The 21,121-nt window shown below is 40.9% G+C and overlaps 1 protein-coding gene and 1 non-coding gene across 2 annotated transcripts in view; both read right to left on the bottom strand.

The window, feature by feature from the left end:
* Positions 1-21,121, bottom strand: part of LOC113569406 (NACHT, LRR and PYD domains-containing protein 12-like) — a gene marked incomplete at its 3' end in the record, with an annotated part of 457,338 nt that overhangs the window by 209,609 nt on the left and 226,608 nt on the right. The gene's annotated exons all lie outside the window — the stretch shown is intronic.
* On the bottom strand, positions 18,726-18,844 carry LOC118241492. Its single transcript, XR_004776129.1, has one exon. It is a non-coding gene; the product is annotated as a 5S ribosomal RNA (ribosomal RNA).

Here is a 21,121-nt window from a genome sequence, read left to right as displayed (position 1 = left end):
TTTTTTCCACTGTGCTTGGACGCAGTTGGTTTCTCTGTTTGAAAATAACTTCCCTGGCTTTGAAGAAAACACTTTCACATGGTACTGAGGAGGCAGGGGTGCACAAGTATCGCACAGCAAGCTTGTAGAGATTTGGATATATGCACCCCTGCCTCTCCCAGTACTGGAGGGGACCCTGTGTTCTGCTTTTCTTCAGTTCTGCCAGGTCTGCACTTCAACTGTGGCATCAGCAGTGACATTGTGTGTTCTTCTGGCCTCCATGAATGTGGCATCAAAATCACACCACAGTTTGTTTCCTGAGAAGCAAAACCAGATAATATGAATGAGCTCATAACTCTGAAATTGACTTTAATCCAATGCAAAAATATTAACCAGGTCTTTCAGCTACAGCATCTTGTGATGTTGAAGCTGCAGCTGGTATTGAATGTGACTGTCTAGACCCTATTACATTGGTACATTCAAAGGTGAGTTGTTTTATTCCTTTATCTGCCTTTTTTGGGCTAAAGGATCCAAGTGATTTGTATCTTGGGTCTAGCAGCGTTCCCAGCGATATAATGCTCATGCTGTGTGGAGCTTTTCCCTAAGGAGCCTGATGAGGTCTCTCCCAGTTCACTAGCTACCGGGACCGTTGCCTTTGCTGCCTCTTCCTGGAGCATCTTTTCCACCATTTTCAATAATAGCACCACTTTGGAGCCAGATACCTTTTTCTCCTCTGACAGCACCAGTGTGGCCTTGTGAAAAGGAGACAGTATAGACAGGAGCTCACAAACATTATTGTACTCATCAGAGGTCAGCGCAGGAATACCAGTTTGTAAGCCTGCCAATGCTTACAGGCTCCCTGAGTTCTACTAATCGCTCCAGCATTTGAAAGCTGCTGTACCACCTTGTTTCAACCTCCTGAATCAGTTTCTTTTTTGGTTTTCCCATATGCTCTTGAACAAGGTCCAGCTTCTCCTTTAACAATAAAAACCTAAACGTTACATATGTAGCAATATAAAACAATGTGTAAACAAATGTGAAAATAATGTTAGTAACTTTGGCAGTTGTGCTGCTTCTAAAATAGCCCACCAGCTTCCTTGCCTTTGTAGGAATGGCAGACAGCACTGGGGTTAGTTCGAGAGCTTTTTTAACAACTATATTCAGGGTGTGAGCAATGCAGAAGGCATGAGGCAGCTTCAGCTATTTGCCACAAGCAATCAAATCAGATGCGCCATCAGTAACTAGACATGTTACTTTGGATTTTATTTCCCATTCTTCCATAAGAGAGGATTTCACACAGGCCAAATTTTCAGCTGTGTGTGCCTGCGGGACTTTCACTACACCAAGTAATGTGGACTTCAGACGTGTGTTGTCATCTATAAAATGGCAGGTCACAGCCGAGTAGGCGTGTCTGCTGTCAAACTCACTGCAGGAACTTTCTGGACCTCAGCTATGGTCTTCTCTTTCTCTTGTTGATGTTGGGTCTCAACCACGGCCTTTGTGGTCTAAAGGGAAGGAAGAAAATATCCTTTTTTAATATCACTCTCATAATTTATCCATGTCACCACACATACTTTCCTAGTTGGGAAAATATAGGTTGGATCAAATTCTGCTACGAAGTCCCTGAAGCCTTTATCCTCAACTGTGCTAAATGGCTGTGTGTCTCTAACAATCATGGAGACCAAAGCCTCATCCAGCTCTTCCTTTCTGATCACTGCTTTGTAAAGATTAGATTACACTTTGTCATTTTTACTCTTTGTAATCCAGTCCAAACTGCAAATAACATGGTGCAGAGAATAATTCAGTATATAAATATGTATATACAGTATATACACACACACACACACACACACACACACACACACACACACACACATATATATATATATATATATATATATATATATATATATATATATATATATATATATATGCATATTAATGTTAACAGTGAAAAAAATATTACATGAACATGTGCACATGTTTTGTTTTTATTTTTTGATGTGTGTGATGAATGTAGCATCGTGATCAATGTCATTATTATCATGGTTGATTAACAAATATGAAAATTGGAAACGCATACCCACCTTGGCTGGATCCAACTCTATCCCCCTCATTATACATGACAAGTACAATAACACAGATGAGGTGTTGTTGTTGTATCCCAGTGGCTTGGAATGGAAAAAAAAATGCCTTGTGAATATTATAGTAGTAACACATTTCATTAATTACAGGCATATTATGTGCAATACCTTATTTGGAGAGATCTGCTCAAAGTGTTTCCATACAGGGGAAACCCTTTTCCTTTTAGCAGGCTCCATGAAAACAAGCTCATCAATGTCACAGGCAAATTGACAGAATACAAACATGCAAATTTAGCATGGATCCATTGCACTTTATGTGTGTTTATAAATTGCGCCGACACTCGAAATGCTTCCTGAACCAGTGAGGTTTCCGGCAGCATCAGTGATGTCATTCGTCCTTAAAGAAGCAAGCCTCGATACATGTTTCATAAAAGACTTCCTGAATCTCTCAACATGCGCTCCGAAGCCTCGGCACAGTAGGGGCCATCACCAGTATCTCACTTGGAGTGAGGAGTAGGAGTGAAGGGTGAGAGTGAGGAGTATGAGTGAGGTGTGAGTGAGTAGGAGTGAGGGGTGAGAGTGAGTAGGAGTGAGGGTGATAGTGAGTAGGAGTGAGGGGTGAGAGTGAGTAGGTGTGAGGGGTGAGAGAGTAAGTAGGAGTGAGAATGAGGAGAGATATTGTAGAGAGATATTGTAAATGTAGAATAGAAATATATTCAGAGTTCAAAGGGAATGAACCAGTGGAGAGAATGAGCTACACAAAGGGGGGGGGGGGGGTCCACAACAACAACAACAACAACCACCACCCTGATCACCACCTGTGCTCCGCCATAACTATGATCACTGCTGAAGCTCCAGTCTGTCATATTAACACACAGCACAATCACTACACCCTCACTGACTACATTTACATATTAACACACAGCATAATTACTGCACCATCACTGACTACATTTACACATTAACACACAGCATAATTACTGCACCATCACTGACTACATTTACATATTAACACACAGCATAATTACTGCACCATCACTGACTTGATTTACATATTAACACACAGCATAATTACTGCACCATCACTGACAACATTTACACATTAACACACAGCATAATTACTGCACCATTACTGACTGCATTTACATATTAACACACAGCAAAATTACTGCACCATCACTGACTACATTTACACATTAACACACAGCATTACTGCACTATCACTGACTACATTTACATATTAACACACAGCATAATTACTGCACCATCACTGACTACATTTACATATTAACACACAGCATAATTACTGCACCATTACTAACTACATTTACATATTAACACACAGCATAATTACTGCACCATCACTGACTACATTTACATATTAACACACAGCATAATTACTGCACCATCACTGACCACATTTACATATTAACACACGGCATAATTACTACAGTAAACAGTGGTATTGGGGGTGAAGTATTTGCAGATTTATTGAGGGTCACATGTAGAGGGATTGAGCTTCAGGAGCAAACAAGGCCAAACTAAAAAAAACAAAACATAAGCCACATTAGAAATAAAAATTATTATTAATTGGTTACATTTATTTAGTGCCTTTCTCAAACTCAAGGACGCTTTGCAGGCAGAAATCAGCTTTAACACTCAAATCACTCACAGGCAGATGAGAAGCAGCAGCCAATTTGTAAACAGCGTACGAAGAGATTTACACATTAACGGGAACTACACAAACCAACGTTACTGCTACAGAGCCAGGAGTTAACACACACATAGCGACAATGACCAACAAAGGGACACACACGGACAGGGTATAAATAGACACATTGAAACTTAACAATAAACCCTGTGTATGTAATCCCGAAGTGGCGTGGTTACAAAACATTTATTCACAGTACGTGTGGATCCCCCTGCACGCGGCGGGCCTCACCACGTGACTTATGGGGGAGTAGCAGTCTGTGACAATAACGCTCACAGAAATCAAGTATACACATGAAAAACTGTAAACAATTTCACCGTTTCTCCTTCAAACAAGAAGAAGAAAGGAAATACATATATACAGTACTTATACATATAACATCATATACACATTCCTTTCCCCACAGGGCTACATGTAGATAATGTTTATTAGTCTGTTTTATGGTGGTGTGTAAGTGTGTCTAAAGGACAGCTTAGTTTCCTGATCTAATTAGTTGTGTGTTCATGATTAGGCAGGTCTGGCTATAAGGTTTTTGTTAACTAGAATTAATGAAGGTTCATTACTGAATCTATTTCAGCACCCAGTAATGTTTGTGGTTCACAGTGGTCATTTATATTTCATCTGTTTACCTCTCTCTTACATGACAATCACATATAAACAGTTAAAAACTGAGTGGCAGTGTGGAATGGGTGATGAATACAGTGGTAACCACAGAACTGTTCAGTAAATGACCTGTACAAATGTAAGTGAGCGGTAAGGAGGCGGACGCAAGTGTGGAGAAGAACGATATTTATTACGGGCAAATCCAAAATCAGAGTCATTGTAGCAGTCCAGGGTGATAGAGCCAACACGGAGAGTACGTGGATACATGAGCAAACAAACAAAACACACGAAGGCAAACAGGGGAAGCAGGCTATAACAAAGGCTAGGAAACACAAAGTACAAACTTAAATACCTGCATATACGGGTCACCAAACACATTGAAGCCTAACAACCACCATGAACACGCAAATGCCATGAACAGCCAAGACAAAGGCAAGAAGACAGTGTTTAAATACATGAACTAAACGAGGGACAGGTGTGGAAAATCAAACGAGGGGCGGAGAAAACGAAACTGCGAAATGGAACTAAAATACACAAGATGGAAAACATGGAACACAGAAGCTGGGAGGGACTAGCCGTGACAACATGTTGCTATGGTAACTGGGTTTCTTTTTTTGGAGGGGAATTTATTGGTGTAGAATCATAGCTGAGGAATGGATCCTAGACCTCCGTACGAGACCTCACCATGTCAGGTGTTTATCATGAAGCACAGGGTGAAGTAGTGGTCGACCGATTCATTGGCCAATTAAATGTCTTTTTTATAATCAGCACTGGCATTGTTCTTTTCCTTCCTGCCGTCGACTGAGAAGGTTGGGTGGGGGGTGAGGGGTGGGTCTTCTTTATTTATTTATTTTTTATTACCTGTGGAGATTTTTATTTAAAATAAGTGCCCTGTTGACAGAGTACAAATATACTTAAGCAAACAGTGCAGAAAATAACAGTGTTAAATGTTCATTTAGGTTGTCTCAATTGGTACCATTAAAAAATAAGAGAGTACTACAAAATTAACAGTTTCTCTAGGTTTACAGTTGATGGGTATGTGTTTGACCAGGCTGAGCAGTTTTGTTTTATTCTATAAACTACTGGCAACATTTCTTAAAAATTCCAGATAAAAATATTGTATTTTAGAGCATGATTTTTTAATGAAAATGACTAATGGTCAAAATAACAAAACAGTTACAGAAATTTCAGACCACAAGTAATGCAAAGAAAACAAGCTCATATTCATTTATAAACAACACAGTACTAATATTTCAACATAGGATGAGTCAAGAAATCAATATTTGGTGGAATAAACCTGATTTTTAATCACAGCTTTCATGCGTCTTGGCATGCTTTCCACCAGTCTTTCACACTGCTGTTGGGTAACTTTACACCACTCCTGGCAAAGAAATTCCAGGAGCTTGGCTTTGTTTGATGGCTTGTGACCATCCATCTTCCTCTTGATCACATTACAGAGGTTTTCAATGGGGTTCAGGTCTGGAGATTGGGTTGACCATGATAGGCTCTTGATCTGGTGGTACATCATCCACACTTTGATTGACCTGGCTGTGTGACATGGAGCATTGACCTGTTGAAAAAAAACAATCATCAGAGTTGGGGAACATTATCAGATCAGAAGGAAGCAAGTTTTCTTTCAGCACAGTTTGGTAAGTGGCTTGATTTATGTATCCTTCACAAAGAGAAATCTGCCCGATTCCAGCCTTGCTGAAACACCCCCAGATCATCACCGATCCTGCACCAAATTTCACAGCGGTTGCAAGACACTCTGGCTTGTAGGTTTTCCAGGTCTTCATCTAACCATTACATGACCAGATGTTGGACAAAGCTGAAAATTGCACTTATCAGAGAAGATGACCTTACTCCAATCTTCTACGGTCCAATGCTTATGGTCTTCTGCAAACTTCAGTCTGGTTCTTCTTTGCTTCTCATTGACGAAGAGCTTTTTTCTAGCTTTGCATGACTTCAGCCCTGCCCCCAGAAGCCTGTTTCGAACCGTCCTCTCTGTGCAATTCACCCCAGCTGCTGCATGCCATTCATTTTGTAGGTCACTTGACATCATGTTACGGTTGTTAAGTGACATTTGAATGAGGTGGCGATCGTCATGGTCGGTAGAGAGTCGTTTTGACCTCTGCCAGTCTGGAGCTGTTGCTGTCCCATGTGTTTGGTGCTGGACCGTGTACTTGTGAACCACAGTTTTTGAAATTTTCAAGATAGACGCAACCTGATGCTCACTGTATCCCTCTGCCAGTAAAGCTTTCCTCATTAAGAAACTTTCTTTTCAACTCTTTTGGCATGGTCTGTAGCTGTATTTTGACTACACTAATTTTTGGGTAGTCCTAGCATTGCTTTTCCCATCCAGCTGGTTCTATAACAAGAGAATAGTGATGACAGCAGCAGTGGTTTTTATCTTGTTGCTCGTTAGAACAGGATTTTGTTAAGGTGATCACCTATTCAGCATCTCATTAAGTAGAATGAGGTGTGTCTGTGAAGGATTTCAACAAACACTTGAATGGAAGGGCTGCTGTACATGTGGAGATGCTGATTTAAGAAACAATTGGAGTGGTCTCTTATTTTTTTCTGGAGCTGTATATTGTCCAGTTAAAGCGCTGCTTTCTTTTCACCCAATAGGATGGACAATTTGTCAGTATTCAATAGATACTTAGAGTTGGGGTCGGTCGTCTCAAATTTTGTAAAGTAAATTTGTTGTGTTTGACTGAATGTTTCACATTCAGTGAGAAAGTACAGCTCTGTCTCTACAGTGTCATTTTTACACTGCTGACAGAGTCTCTGCTCTTCTGCAGACTGCATGACTTATATTGGCTGGTCTGGATGGGCAGGCTGTGTTCCCTGAGTCTGTACTTTGTCAACATGTTTCTGTGTTTAATGTCACTCACTTTGCTTTGTACAGGAAGTCTGCTAGAGTGTAGTGACATTTTAGGGTCAGAAAACAGTGCTTTGAGCTTCTGTTTGTGTGTTCCAACAGTTAATGTAGTTTAGCTTTTGTAGTGTTATCATTTGGTTTGGTCTGATTGTTTGTATTTCAGACTGGTCCTCGTGTGTTACAGTGTTAGTGTTTGTTAATGAACTCAGTGTCAGGACCAGCTGTGTGAGGGGACCTGCTGTGTGAGGGTACCAGCTGTGTGAGGGGACCGGCTGTGTGAGGGTACCAGCTGTGTGGAAGACCTGCTGTGTGAGGGAACCAGCTGTGTGAGAGGACCAGCTGTGTGAGGGGACCAGCTGTGTGAGGGGACCTGCTGTGTGAGGGGACCAGCTGTGTGGAAGACCTGCTGTGTGAGGGAACCAGCTGTGTGAGGGAACCAGCTGTGTGAGGGGACCTGCTGTGTGAGGGGACCAGCTGTGTGGAAGACCTGCTGTGTGAGGGAACCAGCTGTGTGAGGGAACCAGCTGTGTGAGGGGACCTGCTGTGTGAGGGGACCTGCTGTGTGAGGGGACCTGCTGTGTGAGGGAACCAGCTGTGTGAAGGGACTCTTTTCTCTGCTCAGCTCTTGGCACTGCAGGGCTTTATAGTGGTACCAGTGGTAGTCACCGTTTTTAAAGTATAGCCAGTATTTAATAATCCTTTTTTGAATTTGGAATAATAGTGTAAATTGGCCTAATTCAGCTCTACAGGCATTATTTGTTGTTTTCCTGTGCACTTTCAAGATATTTTTACAGAATTCAGAGTGCATAATTTCAGCTGGGTGTTTGTTCCATTATGAGTAGCCCTCACACTTCACAACCATACAGCAGAATTGATTGTATGATAGACTGGAAGATTTTGAGCCAAATTTGAATTGGTATTTGAATGTGAATTTGACATTTGATTGCACAGAATGCCCTGCGTGTTTTCTCTCTCAGTTGACTGACTGCTGGATTGAAGTTTCCAGTTGAACTAATCTTTAATCCTGAGTAATTGTAATTTGTACAGGTTTCTAGTGTTTGTGTTCATAATGTGAAACTTGTGTGGTGTGTTTGCCTGAGATCTGGCTCTTTTTGGAAAATGATGGTTTTGGTATTTTTCAGGATTTTTTTCCTTGGGTGTTTAATCATTTCATTTCAAATGCCATCAGACACACTTGGTTTTTTTGGTTTTAAGAGTAGAAATTTGATTTCTAAGTTCCTGCTCAGTGATGGGTGAGTCCAATGGATTCTAGAAGTCCTTTATTGGTAGTTCTAATATATTAAATTTTTCAGTTATATGCTTTTGTTCAGGTCTTGCATTTTTGAGTAAATGATTGTAAAGAGACTTAATATGTGTTATCCAATATGTGTTTTGAAAAGCCAATTCTTCTTATTTAGATTTATTAAGAGTGTTCAAGAAATGTGTCTAAAAGTGTTTGAATTTCTTGAGAACTTTCTGGATCTCCTCTGTGCTGTTTTGGGCCCATCTGTATTGTCTCCTGATATTAAACAGCTGACTGGTCTGTGTGGGTGCAGCACTGTTAGTCTCTGTCCTATTAATGAACAGTGATTTGGCTGTGATCAGACAGAGGGGTTAGTAGCTTTACAGTGAATGTACTGAGAGAGAATGTACTGTTATCATGTAATCCACTGTATTGCCAAGAGGTGAGCAAAAGGTGGATCTTTATTGTTTAATATTGTTTATTGTTTAATAAAGTTATAATAGAGAAATCTGAAAATTTCTCTCTGTCCTTCTCCATCTGGGACCCTGTAGGGCTCTCTCTCTCTCTCTCTCTCTCTCTCTCTCTCTCTCTCTCTCTCTCTCTCTCTCTCTCTCTCTCTCTCTCTCTCTCTCTCTCTCTCTGTTCGTCTCTCTCTCTCTCTCTCCCTCCATCAGGAGTCTGGGTCCCCGTGTGCATCTCCCTCTCTCTCTCTCTCTCTCTCTCTCTCTCTCTCTCTCTCTCCCTCCATCAGGAGTCTGGGTCCCCGTGTGCATCTCCCTCTCTCTTGCCAAAGCTTTGATAAAGACATTAACACTAACAACAGATGACGACAACAATATAACCGCTTACAATATTAGTAACAACAACAATAATAATAGAACTACAACACACCCAATACCAATACCAATAATAATACCAATAATAATAACAATACCAATACCAATAATAATAACAACAACAACAATAATAATAATATCAATAATAATAATATCTATAATAATAATAATAACCATAATAATAATAATAATAATAATAATACCAATAATAATACCAATAATAATAATACCAATAATAATAATAATAACAATAACAATAATAATAATAATAATAATAATGTCTCTGTGTCTCTGGTATGTGACTTGGTCACTCACTGTCCCTCAGACTGTGGCAGGAGTGAACGTACAGCGCTGCCAGTGTGCTGAACTCTTTATGTTCACCAACAACATACGGCAGCTTCTCCTCATCAGGGAGGTTTTTAAACTCAGGGAATACGTGGCTAATTTTCTTAAAGAATTTAGTTCTAATCTGTCTAAATGTTGTACATTCATTTAGAAAGTGCAACTTTGTCTGGGTCTTATAGTCCTGGCACTGCTGACAGTCTCTGCTCTTCAGGTAAACAGGACTGTTTATGTCTGCTGGTCTTTATGGCCAGGCGGTGGTCACTGAGTCTGTACTTGGTCAGGGTGGACCTCAGTTTTGGATCAGACAGTGTTCTTAGGTAATCTACCACGCTGTACCTTTGATTTAGGGTCAGATAACATTTTGATTGAGCTTTCCAATAAGTGGTGATGTTTGTAATTCTGGTGATTCTGATTGGGTTTGCTGTTATTTTCTGGCCCTGAGCTTGTGTAGTGTTATTGTGTGTTAGTGTAGTGTTACTGTGTTAATGCTGAACTGTATTTCCGGACCAGCTGAGTGAGGGCACTGTTCTCTTTGCTCAGCTCTTGGTACTCCAGACCTTTAGAATGATATGTTTGGAATTGGTTTAAAATCGGTGCCCATTCACTTTGTGAAGTACAAAGCAGAATAAGTCAGTGCTCATTCACTTTGTGACGTATAATATAATATTGAAGTGCTCATTCACAACACACAGAATGAATAATGAAAATTGGAATAAATATAAAACTATGTACAACTATTTATAAAGGGGTGAGTGGGGTGGTCAGCAGATCACTGACCCTGTCCAACATCTCCTCAGTTTTCCCCGCTGCTGCCATGAAGAAGTGCACCCCACGAAACCTGCTGTGGCCAAACTGTTTGGTCTTGGCTTTGCAGGCCTGGTGTTCGTGCTTGCGCCGCTTCGGGGGGGACGGCCTGTCCATGGGCAGTGGCAGCAGAGGCGTCTGCCTTTTTCTTCCAACACCACGCTCTGGAGTACTTCGGGCCCGGCCAGTGCGGCAGGGGCGATGGTGGCAGAAGCCGCATCTCCTTCCGGACCAGAGCTCCTCGAGGTATCACCAGGAGGAAGAGGAGGCTGGCCTCGGACACGCTGAGAAGCCTGCCCAGACACATCCTGCTGGATGTTAAAGTCAAAAGCAGGGTGCCCGTGAGTCAGACGCTCCGGGAGCTTACTCAGCGCGGGAGGGAGAGGTTTCAGGGCCAACATGGGAGTGTTGGACTGGCCAACGCTCAGGTGCAGAACATCCTGTTCCTGCTTTTTGTTCCTTGCATTGTACCCGTAACGAAAAATGCAGCCCAGCCTATTAGTGCACAGCCTTTATAGTCCACAGTGCTAATAAGGTCAATATAAAACCCGGTAAACTCAGCAGTGGGTCAGTGTCTGCTGATTCAACTCAAAAAGTTGAATACGGGTCTGGGCCATGAGGCCGGGGCTGCTGAGGACTACGTCCTAGATGACACTGTAGTCCCTCCTCATGACAACAACCCACCTGTTCACCCTGACCCCGACGATGGTCTGACTGGCCAGGTAAAGTGGACAAAGCGCCAGGCACGCGGCCTGGACAAGGTGGCTGACGCTGGGCCACTGAGCAGTCCAATTCTGTCCAAAAGGTAACGAGAGGAAGAGACATCGTGCGCACGCACGTCTGTGGAGACAAAATACGACATGCGCACGCATAAATCTTTGACAGGCTACTTAGTTGAATCCCTAGTCGATACCCAAACTGTAGAAAGAAGAACACACACATCAGTGCCACATATAGAATAGTACCGACACGGTCGCGGTTTGCTTAGTGAACACTTACAATGAACGCGGTACACCGCTGCACGTCTGCAATACAGACAATACAGACAATACAGCAATACATACAATACAGACAATACCGCAATACGGTCGATCTCGAGTTGTGAAGCACCACTTCGGACACGCATGCAAGCTAACTGGGTGCATTTAATCAGCCATTTTAATGTCATCTAGCCAGATAGTCAGACACTCTGTATTTTACACATAAATGACCGAGACGAGCGACCGATTTAGCGAGCTAGCTCGGTCGGTCGGTCGGTTATGCTTGCTAATTTCGCCCATTAAATCTCACTTTTACATTCATGACGTACGTAGACGGGGAATAAAAGCCAAGTAAAGAACTAGAGCGTAAAACCTACCGAAAACGGATCGAAGGGCTAAACTTCAGACAACAGGAGAAACCGGCTGTGCTGATCTCCACTGTAATCCGGAGACAGTCAGCTGGTGTTCGGCACCTTTTCCAGTCGCGCTAGTTTACTAGCTAGTTGGCTAACGTACGACAGCTTTCTTTCAGAGTAATCTAACAAAGCGGATGTGTTCAGATTCCACTCATACTGAATAAAATGTACTAAAGGTCATAAAGACGGTGAACTACCATGGCGTTGTTCAAGCATAACCCACTAATGTTGCAGACAGTTCACTGTCATAGATGAGAGTAACTTCAGGCATAGAAGAAATGCAGGTGCATCTTTTATGTGGGTATAGAATTTTGTAGAGTCTTAATAATGTATAATGGACACACAAGTCTTCATGCTTCATACCTTTAATTCTTTCATCTTGTTAATAGTTCTTAATTAATGTAATAAAGCTTTACGTTTTATGTTACACAGTATGGAAGAGGGCGGATGGCTGGGGCGTTGTGGAGGAGGCAGTGGGTCTCTGGGATGCTGGGTGAAAATGCTGTCCACACTAAACAAACAGAGCCAGTTCTTCACCTAGTTCAGAGAAGGTCCAGAAGGGAACTAGTGCCACTTATCATTCAGCATGTAAAGAGGGGATCCACAATCCTCAGTGGTGAGTGACGTGTCTATCAGCAGGCTCTGTCTCAGCTTGGCTATAGACATTACACAGTTAACCACAGTATATCATACATGGATGCTCCTACAGGGGCTCACACCCAGCATATAGAGAGGGCCTGGAGAACATACAAGGAAACTGTTTGGAAGTTTAGAAGCAACTGCACAGAGGAGCTGTTAAAGGATCACTGGATAGTAATAGAATGGTATGAATGGCTAGCAAAAAAACACCATAATGGCCCTCTAGGATGAAGCCTTTATACAACATCCACCACTCTCCTAGCTCACCGCAAGCAGTAAAACACACACCACTTTGAGCCGCTCTCCTCCAGTCATATATCCTTCTTTGTTTATTTGTCGTGAATGCCACCATAGCTTCAACGACTGGTGCAGTTGATCCAGTTTGGGTTAAAGATGATGGGTGTATCACATGAGCTTCATAAACCAGATGTTTCGACTCAAACAAACTGTACCTTGTTTAGTCCATTAATAAAACAGGATGTGGTCTTAGACTGGCAAACTCTTGACTGCATGGGCCTTAAAGTCTTGCCATGGTCCTCGTCTGAGAATGGAGGTCCATACAGAGATCCATAATAGCTGATGCTTTGTGGATCATTCCTGCCAGACTGCTGACTAGTGGAGTTGATGACAGATCTTACACTGGAGCTCTGCATTTGAGACAGAGGCAGTCAGGGCAGTTTGCAATGTATCATTACAGTACGGGTGAATAGAGGGTTTAAATCAGTGTAGGGCTGAATAGAGGGTTTAAATCAGTGTAGGGCTGAATAGAGGGCTTAGAACAGTGTAGGGGTGAATAGAGGGCTTAGATCAGTGTAGGGGTGAATAGAGGGCTTAGATCAGTGTAGGGGTGAATAGAGGGCTTAGATCAGTGTAGGGGTGAATAGAGGGCTTAGATCAGTGTACTGTGTGACACTCGTCTGTCCTCTGTAACAGCTGACCCTGATGCTCGGATTGGCTGGAATGGCCAAGTACTCACTCAGTCAGCCAGGTGGGGTGGAAGGGCAGTGCAGGGCAAGGCAGGGGGCAGAGGCCACAAGGTACAGGTGGAGAACGGGAGGTGCAGGTGGTGGAGGGCAATGTTACCAAAGGCCAGCATGCAAGAGTGAGAGTGAGGGAATGTGACATTGAGAGAGACAGAGAGAGAGAGAGACAGAGTGTGTGTGTGTGTGTGTGTGTGTGTGTGTGTGTGTGTGTGTGTGTGTGTGTGTGTGTGTGTGTGTGTGTGAGAGAGAGAGAGAGAGAGAGAGAGAAAAAAAAAAACACACACACACACACACACACACACACACACACACACACACACACGATAGTTAGGCAGATAGACATGACAGAAGAGTGAAAGGTTCATTCAGTCAATACGAATGATCTGCATTAAATACTTAATTAAATCTATGTATTAACAATTTACTATTTGCCATACAGTACACAGCTCTGCCCTGAGATCTGAAGTAAATTTATTTTTATTTAATATAGAATGTAACGTGAAAAATAAATTCTGGTTTTAAAAAATTGCTCTTTTCTACCACTGTCAGTGTTACAACACTACCACCTGTTAGTAGATCGACTCTGGTTTTGTAGATTAATTCCTTTGTCACTTTATCAGATGCCTAAATGACAGAAAAAATACATATACCCTCTGACAGCAGGTGAGTGTAAACAAGCAGTGTAAACACAAACAACTCCACCAACAAACAATATGTACAAGACAAGCCTTATAGGTGCAAAGAAACACAGAGGACCAAGGAGTGGAACTGATCGAGATGAAAATACATTTTTCAGGAATTGCTAAATTGCAGCTGTACCTAGAACAGTTTTATTGTTTTATGATGGTTTGCACAGTTTTGGGGAGTTTTGTTGTTTTTTGTTTTGTATTCTTGTTGATAGAAACATCTGACTAGGGTTACACAAGGCAGTATGAACAGCAGGGCTCTTACACGTGTTTCTTGAACTTCCTGGGAGTCCCATAAAGATGCAAGGATTCCCTGAACACGGATGTGATGATTTAAATGAAAGAGGAAACATTTTGATCAGTTTTTTAAATCTAAATTAAGTTAGCGTAAGTTCCAGTGGGATGACAGGCCTGTTAAAAGTCTTCCTTAGAACAAGGAAACGCCTCAGTGCACTTGGAAAACCTGTCTACAATCACTAGCAAGTACTTCAACTGACCACAAGGTGGAATGTGCATAAAGTCTATCTGTAGACACTGAAAGGAATATTCTTGAGCCAGTAAGGCATCATATTTGGCTTGTGTTGGTTGCTTCTGGCACAGGTTAACTAGGAGGAGTTTTACAGTTATACGTTTTGCAGGAATACAAAACTGTTTTTGAATGTTAGCCGTCACTCCCCCTTTGTGCAATATGTGAAATCCCATGAAAATGGCGCACAAGAAATGGCAAAATAGATTTAGGAAGGGTGATACGCCCCTCTGGGTCACATGCCCCTCCAGGTCACGGATTAGACCACTTTAATCAGGACTACAGCCCTAATCAGCCCAGTGAGAGCAGTCCTGTTGTGTACTCTGAGTTTGTAAGAAACGCAGATTGATATTATTCGGCACAAAGCAATGAGAAAACGTGGCGACAGCTTCACACATCGAGGATATAGTGTACGGGCATGAGGGGGCATTAACAGCTGCCCAACGTGGAATCTCATCTGCTAAAGCATTGCCAGTGGCCGTGTCAGACTCAGAGGTTGTGTCATGACCCTTGACCATTACGATAGCCAGCCAAGCTGGTAGTGTACATGCAGACAAAATTGCAGACACTAGTCCTGGATTAGAAATTGGCTTACCTTCCAAGATACAAAACCCCCGGAGCGACAAGTCTTATTGAAGTCATGAGCAACCCCAAATGCATAACGAGAATCAGTGTAGATGGTGACAACCTGATCCCGGAGTAGATGGCAGACCCTGGTCAACAGCATCAGCTCAGATTCTTGAGCAGACCTGTAAGGGAGAAAGTAAGCCTCCCAAATGAGGTTAGGCAGAGAGCAGACAGAATAACCGATTGAAACGGTCAGACGGTTTAAAACATGGGCCATCTAGAAAAATGTGATAGCTGCCCATTTTTATATCAGTCATGTTAGGAGGCATAACCCTACACAGTTTCATACCCAGCATCATGAATGGAGCAGAAATATTCATGGGGGGATGGAGCCATGCTCAAAAGTTTCACCCTGCTATAGAGAGTTGAGGTTAGTATAGAGGGCGGGTGTGGCATGCTGTCCGCTCCTCCTCCAGAATATGTCGGTACAGACACATTCATCTGATTAAGCCCTTCTCGAAGTGATAAAGCAATGCCTTACACAATTCCTTTGGTGTTTTTGCTTATCTTTTTTTCATTGCTTTAACATGCTCTTCCTCTCTGCAATATGCAGGATGATCCATTGCTTAAAATGATATGAAGTTTAGTTTATGGTATCATTATACAGCGTATCACTGTATTGGACACTTCTAGCTATAGCAAGCTAAGCTGTGGTTAGTTCCTACAACTAACGTGAGCTAGCTACCTGTCCATCCATACGTTCAGTGAACAAATACGCGACAACTCAAGAGATCCAGCTGTGCACAACCGCACTGTTTCACAATACCAAGCCAGCTTGTGTACCCCGACAATTCTGTCTACTCGCTGTGATGCTGCGTTTTGTTCTGGCACTGTTAACATCACGAGGCAAGCGGCAGTACTGGGTCTGTGAACCTTTACTGTAAAAACATGGAAAAATGAAATTGCGTGCGTGTGTGTGCATGTGAGAGAGAGAGACTGGCAGACTCTCCTTCCCTCAAGGTCCGTTAGTAAAAAAACAAAATTTCATCTGGAAATCTAAGTTGCTATATTGTGCTGTGTAATGTTAAGCGCAGCACAACAATGTCCTGTAGGTCACATAAATAACGTAAGTAGCCTAATGTCATAATAACAAATATGAACAGGAATGATCAACCACTACAAACAGAATGTTAAAATACTAAAAATAACGAGTTGATTACAAATCGAGTAAACATTTAGAAAGTGAAACTTAACCAGAAAACCCATATTCTATCATTTAACCAATGAAAGATAGAAAATCACAACAACAAAAAACAACACAATAACATGTCGAAAAGATCTGCGCTAACATTAACAAGCATCGCTGTCACCATAGCAACCACAGCAGCTGGGGTTTTTACACAGGATACAAGATTTCATGACATTGCGATTAGCAAAGTAACATTTTCAAAAGAAACATAAAATAAACAATAATATCTCTGTACCTTTGATGACATATAAACATGTAAAAATTGCTTGTTAGTATGTGTGTGTGTGTGTGTGTACTACCCATGTAATAATAAATTGTGAGTGCCAGTGAGAAGTCCCCCAAAAAAACACATGCACAATAAACGATGCTAAAGGACTCTTCAGCTGCAGTTTATTTCTGTACATATGATACACGCTGTTCTACAAGTTACACATGCTTTGGAATCATAACTCACTGTGTTGAAGTCTCTGTACAAATCAACACATTAAAGTTGGAAATCTTTGGAAACTGGGAAAGGTTTTTCATGCTGTTTTCTGTGTGGTGGAGTGATACAGGTGCAGATGCACACAGTATGAGTGTAATGTCTTGTGATAGTTACCCTCCACCACAGTGTGTTCATGGACTGTGGGTTTGAAATGCACATATGCTGTGTGTATATATATTTATATATGTATGTAAATTAAAACACAGGATTAACACAGAAAAGTTTGTATATTTTAACAAAGTAGGTAAAACAAAAGTATATTAAGAAAAAATGAACTTACCTGTGATTTTTTTGTGGAGAGTCTTCCATGTTGTCTTTGAAGGGGAGCTTTATGGGGAATTGTCCTGCTTAAAGACAGGAAGTGACATCACCCAATTTCCTGTTTTTCCTTGTATTAGTTTCCAAAGGAAATTTCAAGAGTGGAGTTTTGATGTTGACTTATTTTGGAGAATTTATGATTGCTGATTTTCTTTTATTGAACTTGTAACTTGTAAATGCTAAATTATATTTTTTAAAACATTTTTGTTTGTTTTTGTAGTGATTGCCAGATGAATCCTTGAAGTTTTCCATCCAATTGGTTCAAAAAAAGGTTCATATCTGGAGGCTTCATGTGCACACAAACCCCCCTGCTGGCTAAACCTTTATTGTCATTTCAACTATTTGTGATGGATCTCTTGGCTGTTTTGCACCAGTGACAGCATGGGAATAGTCACTGCCAACAATAGAAATAAAAACACCTTAATATGATTTTGTGTGGTTCATTCATTCATCTAATCTGTTTTTGATGTGTAGGTAATGGTTTTGGAGGTCTACTAGTGTCAAAAAACAGGTTGATTTCAGTCAATGTTTAAATAAACCAAATAGGACATGAGATGTTTATGTTGAGATGATTTTAAGACTGTTGCAGTGTTGTTCAAAGATGGGAAAATGGTTATGCTTATGAATACTGTGGTGACTTTATTCACTTTTATTAAGAAATAATATTTTTTCCACTGTGCTTTTCCACAGGATACAAGATTTCATTACATTGCGATTAGCAAACTAACATTTTCAAAAGAAACATAAAATAAAAAATAATATCTCTGTACCTGTGATGATATATAAACATGTAAAAAATCAATTGCTTGTTAATGTGTGTGTGTGTGTGTGTGTGTGTGTGTGTATGAGTGAGAGACAGACTTGGCTCCCCTGGTAGAAGGAACAGAATGAATATAGTTAGCAAACGAAAGAAAGGCTGCAGTAACTAAAATTAGTCTATCCCTTCCCAAAACAACACCCATTAAAATGTACATAGCACATATAATGTCGAAAGGGATTCAAGAGTAAAACCATGTTCTAATCCCAAAATGATTGGACGGAGTTGAACTCGACGCAACCAACCTCCAGTTCCGTTAATAAAAGCTTTGAGTGGCGTGCGGTCCAACGCCCCTAGATAATTGCTCCGAAAGTGTTCGCACACACAAACGGCATAATACATGAAGGTAAGAGAAAGATGTAAAAGTAAAGAAACATGGAGTTGTTTTGGTGAAATTGATAAGACAAACATACATACGTTTATGAGAACCCGGTGCACTTACTAAGTTCCAAAATGCTACAGTTCTAAACCTAAAAGCAAGAAAGAAAGCATAAAATAAAACCCTAAAGAAATGAAGCCACGTTGTACGTGAAAAGGGGCAAAAATGAAAAGAAACATAGCTAAGAAGAAAAGCTTACAGCACCTGGTATTCCCAGGCGGTCTCCCATCCAAGTACTAACCAGGCACGACCCTGCTTAGCTTCCGAGATCGGACGAGATCGGGCGTGTTCAGAGTGGTATGGCCGTAAGCGATGAAAGCAGCGAAAAATGCGCCTTTATGCAATACATCGACAGCGTGGCTACAGACACAATCACCCGATTAAGCGCTTGTCGAAGCGATAAAACAATGCCTTACACAATGCCTTCATGTTTTTGCTTTCTTTTTTTCATTGCTTTAACATGCTCTTCCTCTCTGCAATATGCTGGATGATCCGTTGCTTAAAATGATATGAAGTTTAGTTTATGGGATCATTATACAGCGTATCGCTGTATTGGACACTTCTAGCTAGGGCAAGCTAAGCTGTGGTTAGTTCCTACAACTAACGTGAGCTAGCTACCTGTCCATCCATACGTTCAGTGAACAAATACGCGACAACTCAAGAGATCCAGCTGTGCACAACCGCACTGTTTCACAATACCAAGCCAGCTTGTGTACCCCGACAATTCTGTCTACTCGCTGTGATGCTGCGTTTTCTTCTGGCACTGTTAACATCACGAGGCAAGCGGCAGTACTGGGTCTGTGAACCTTTACTGTAAAAACATGGAAAAATGAAATTGCGTGCGTGTGTGTGTGTGCATGTGAGAGAGAGAGAGAGAGAGAGACTGGCAGACTCTCCTCCCCTCAAGGTCCGTTAGTAAAAAAAAAAATTTCATCTGGAAATCTAAGTTGCTATATTGTGCTGTGTAATGTTAAGCGCAGCACAACAATGGCCTGTAGGTCACATAAATAACGTAAGTAGCCTAATGTCATAATAACAAATATGAACAGGAATGATCAACCACTACAAACAGCATGTTAAAATACTAAAAATAACGAGTTGATTACAAATCGAGTAAACATTTAGAAAGTGAAACTTAACCAGAAAACCCATATTCTATCATTTAACCAATGAAAGATAGAAAATCACAACAACAAAAAACAACACAATAACATGTCGAAAAGATCTGCGCTAACATTAACAAGCATCGCTGTCACCATAGCAACCACAGCAGCTGGGGTTTTTACACAGGATACAAGATTTCATGACATTGCGATTAGCAAAGTAACATTTTCAAAAGAAACATAAAATAAACAATAATATCTCTGTACCTTTGATGACATATAAACATGTAAAAATTGCTTGTTAGTATGTGTGTGTGTGTGTGTGTGTGTACTACCCATGTAATAATAAATTGTGAGTGCCAGTGAGAAGTCCCCAAAAAAAACACATGCACAATAAACGATGCTAAAGGACTCTTCAGCTGCAGTTTATTTCTGTACATATGATACACGCTGTTCTACAAGTTACACATGCTTTGGAATCATAACTCACTGTGTTGAAGTCTCTGTACAAATCAACACATTAAAGTTGGAAATCTTTGGAAACTGGGAAAGGTTTTTCATGCTGTTTTCTGTGTGGTGGAGTGATACAGGTGCAGATGCACACAGTATGAGTGTAATGTCTTGTGATAGTTACCCTCCACCACAGTGTGTTCATGGACTGTGTGTTTGAAATGCACATATGCTGTGTGTATATATATTTATATATGTATGTAAATTAAAACACAGGATTAACACAGAAAAGTTTGTATATTTTAACAAAGTAGGTAAAACAAAAGTATATTAAGAAAAAATGAACTTACCTGTGATTTTTTTGTGGAGAGTCTTCCATGTTGTCTTTGAAGGGGAGCTTTATGGGGAATTGTCCTGCTTAAAGACAGGAAGTGACATCACCCAATTTCCTGTTTTTCCTTGTATTAGTTTCCAAAGGAAATTTCAAGAGTGGAGTTTTGATGTTGACTTATTTTGGAGAATTTATGATTGCTGATTTTCTTTTATTGAACTTGTAACTTGTAAATGCTAAATTATATTTTTTAAAACATTTTTGTTTGTTTTTGTAGTGATTGCCAGATGAATCCTTGAAGTTTTCCATCCAATTGGTTCAAAAAAAGGTTCATATCTGGAGGCTTCATGTGCACACAAACCCCCCTGCTGGCTAAACCTTTATTGTCATTTCAACTATTTGTGATGGATCTCTTGGCTGTTTTGCACCAGTGACAGCATGGGAATAGTCACTGCCAACAATAGAAATAAAAACACCTTAATATGATTTTGTGTGGTTCATTCATTCATCTAATCTGTTTTTGATGTGTAGGTAATGGTTTTGGAGGTCTACTAGTGTCAAAAAACAGGTTGATTTCAGTCAATGTTTAAATAAACCAAATAGGACATGAGATGTTTATGTTGAGATGTTCTTAAGACTGTTGCAGTGTTGTTCAAAGATGGGAAAATGGTTATGCTTATGAATACTGTGGTGACTTTATTCAC

The sequence above is a fragment of the Electrophorus electricus genome, chromosome 5 (assembly GCF_013358815.1).
Source record: "Electrophorus electricus isolate fEleEle1 chromosome 5, fEleEle1.pri, whole genome shotgun sequence".
In the NCBI taxonomy this organism is placed as follows: Eukaryota; Metazoa; Chordata; class Actinopteri; order Gymnotiformes; family Gymnotidae; genus Electrophorus; species Electrophorus electricus.
The sequence above is the reverse complement of the archived record's forward strand: the minus strand, read 5'-3'. Positions and strand labels throughout refer to the sequence as shown.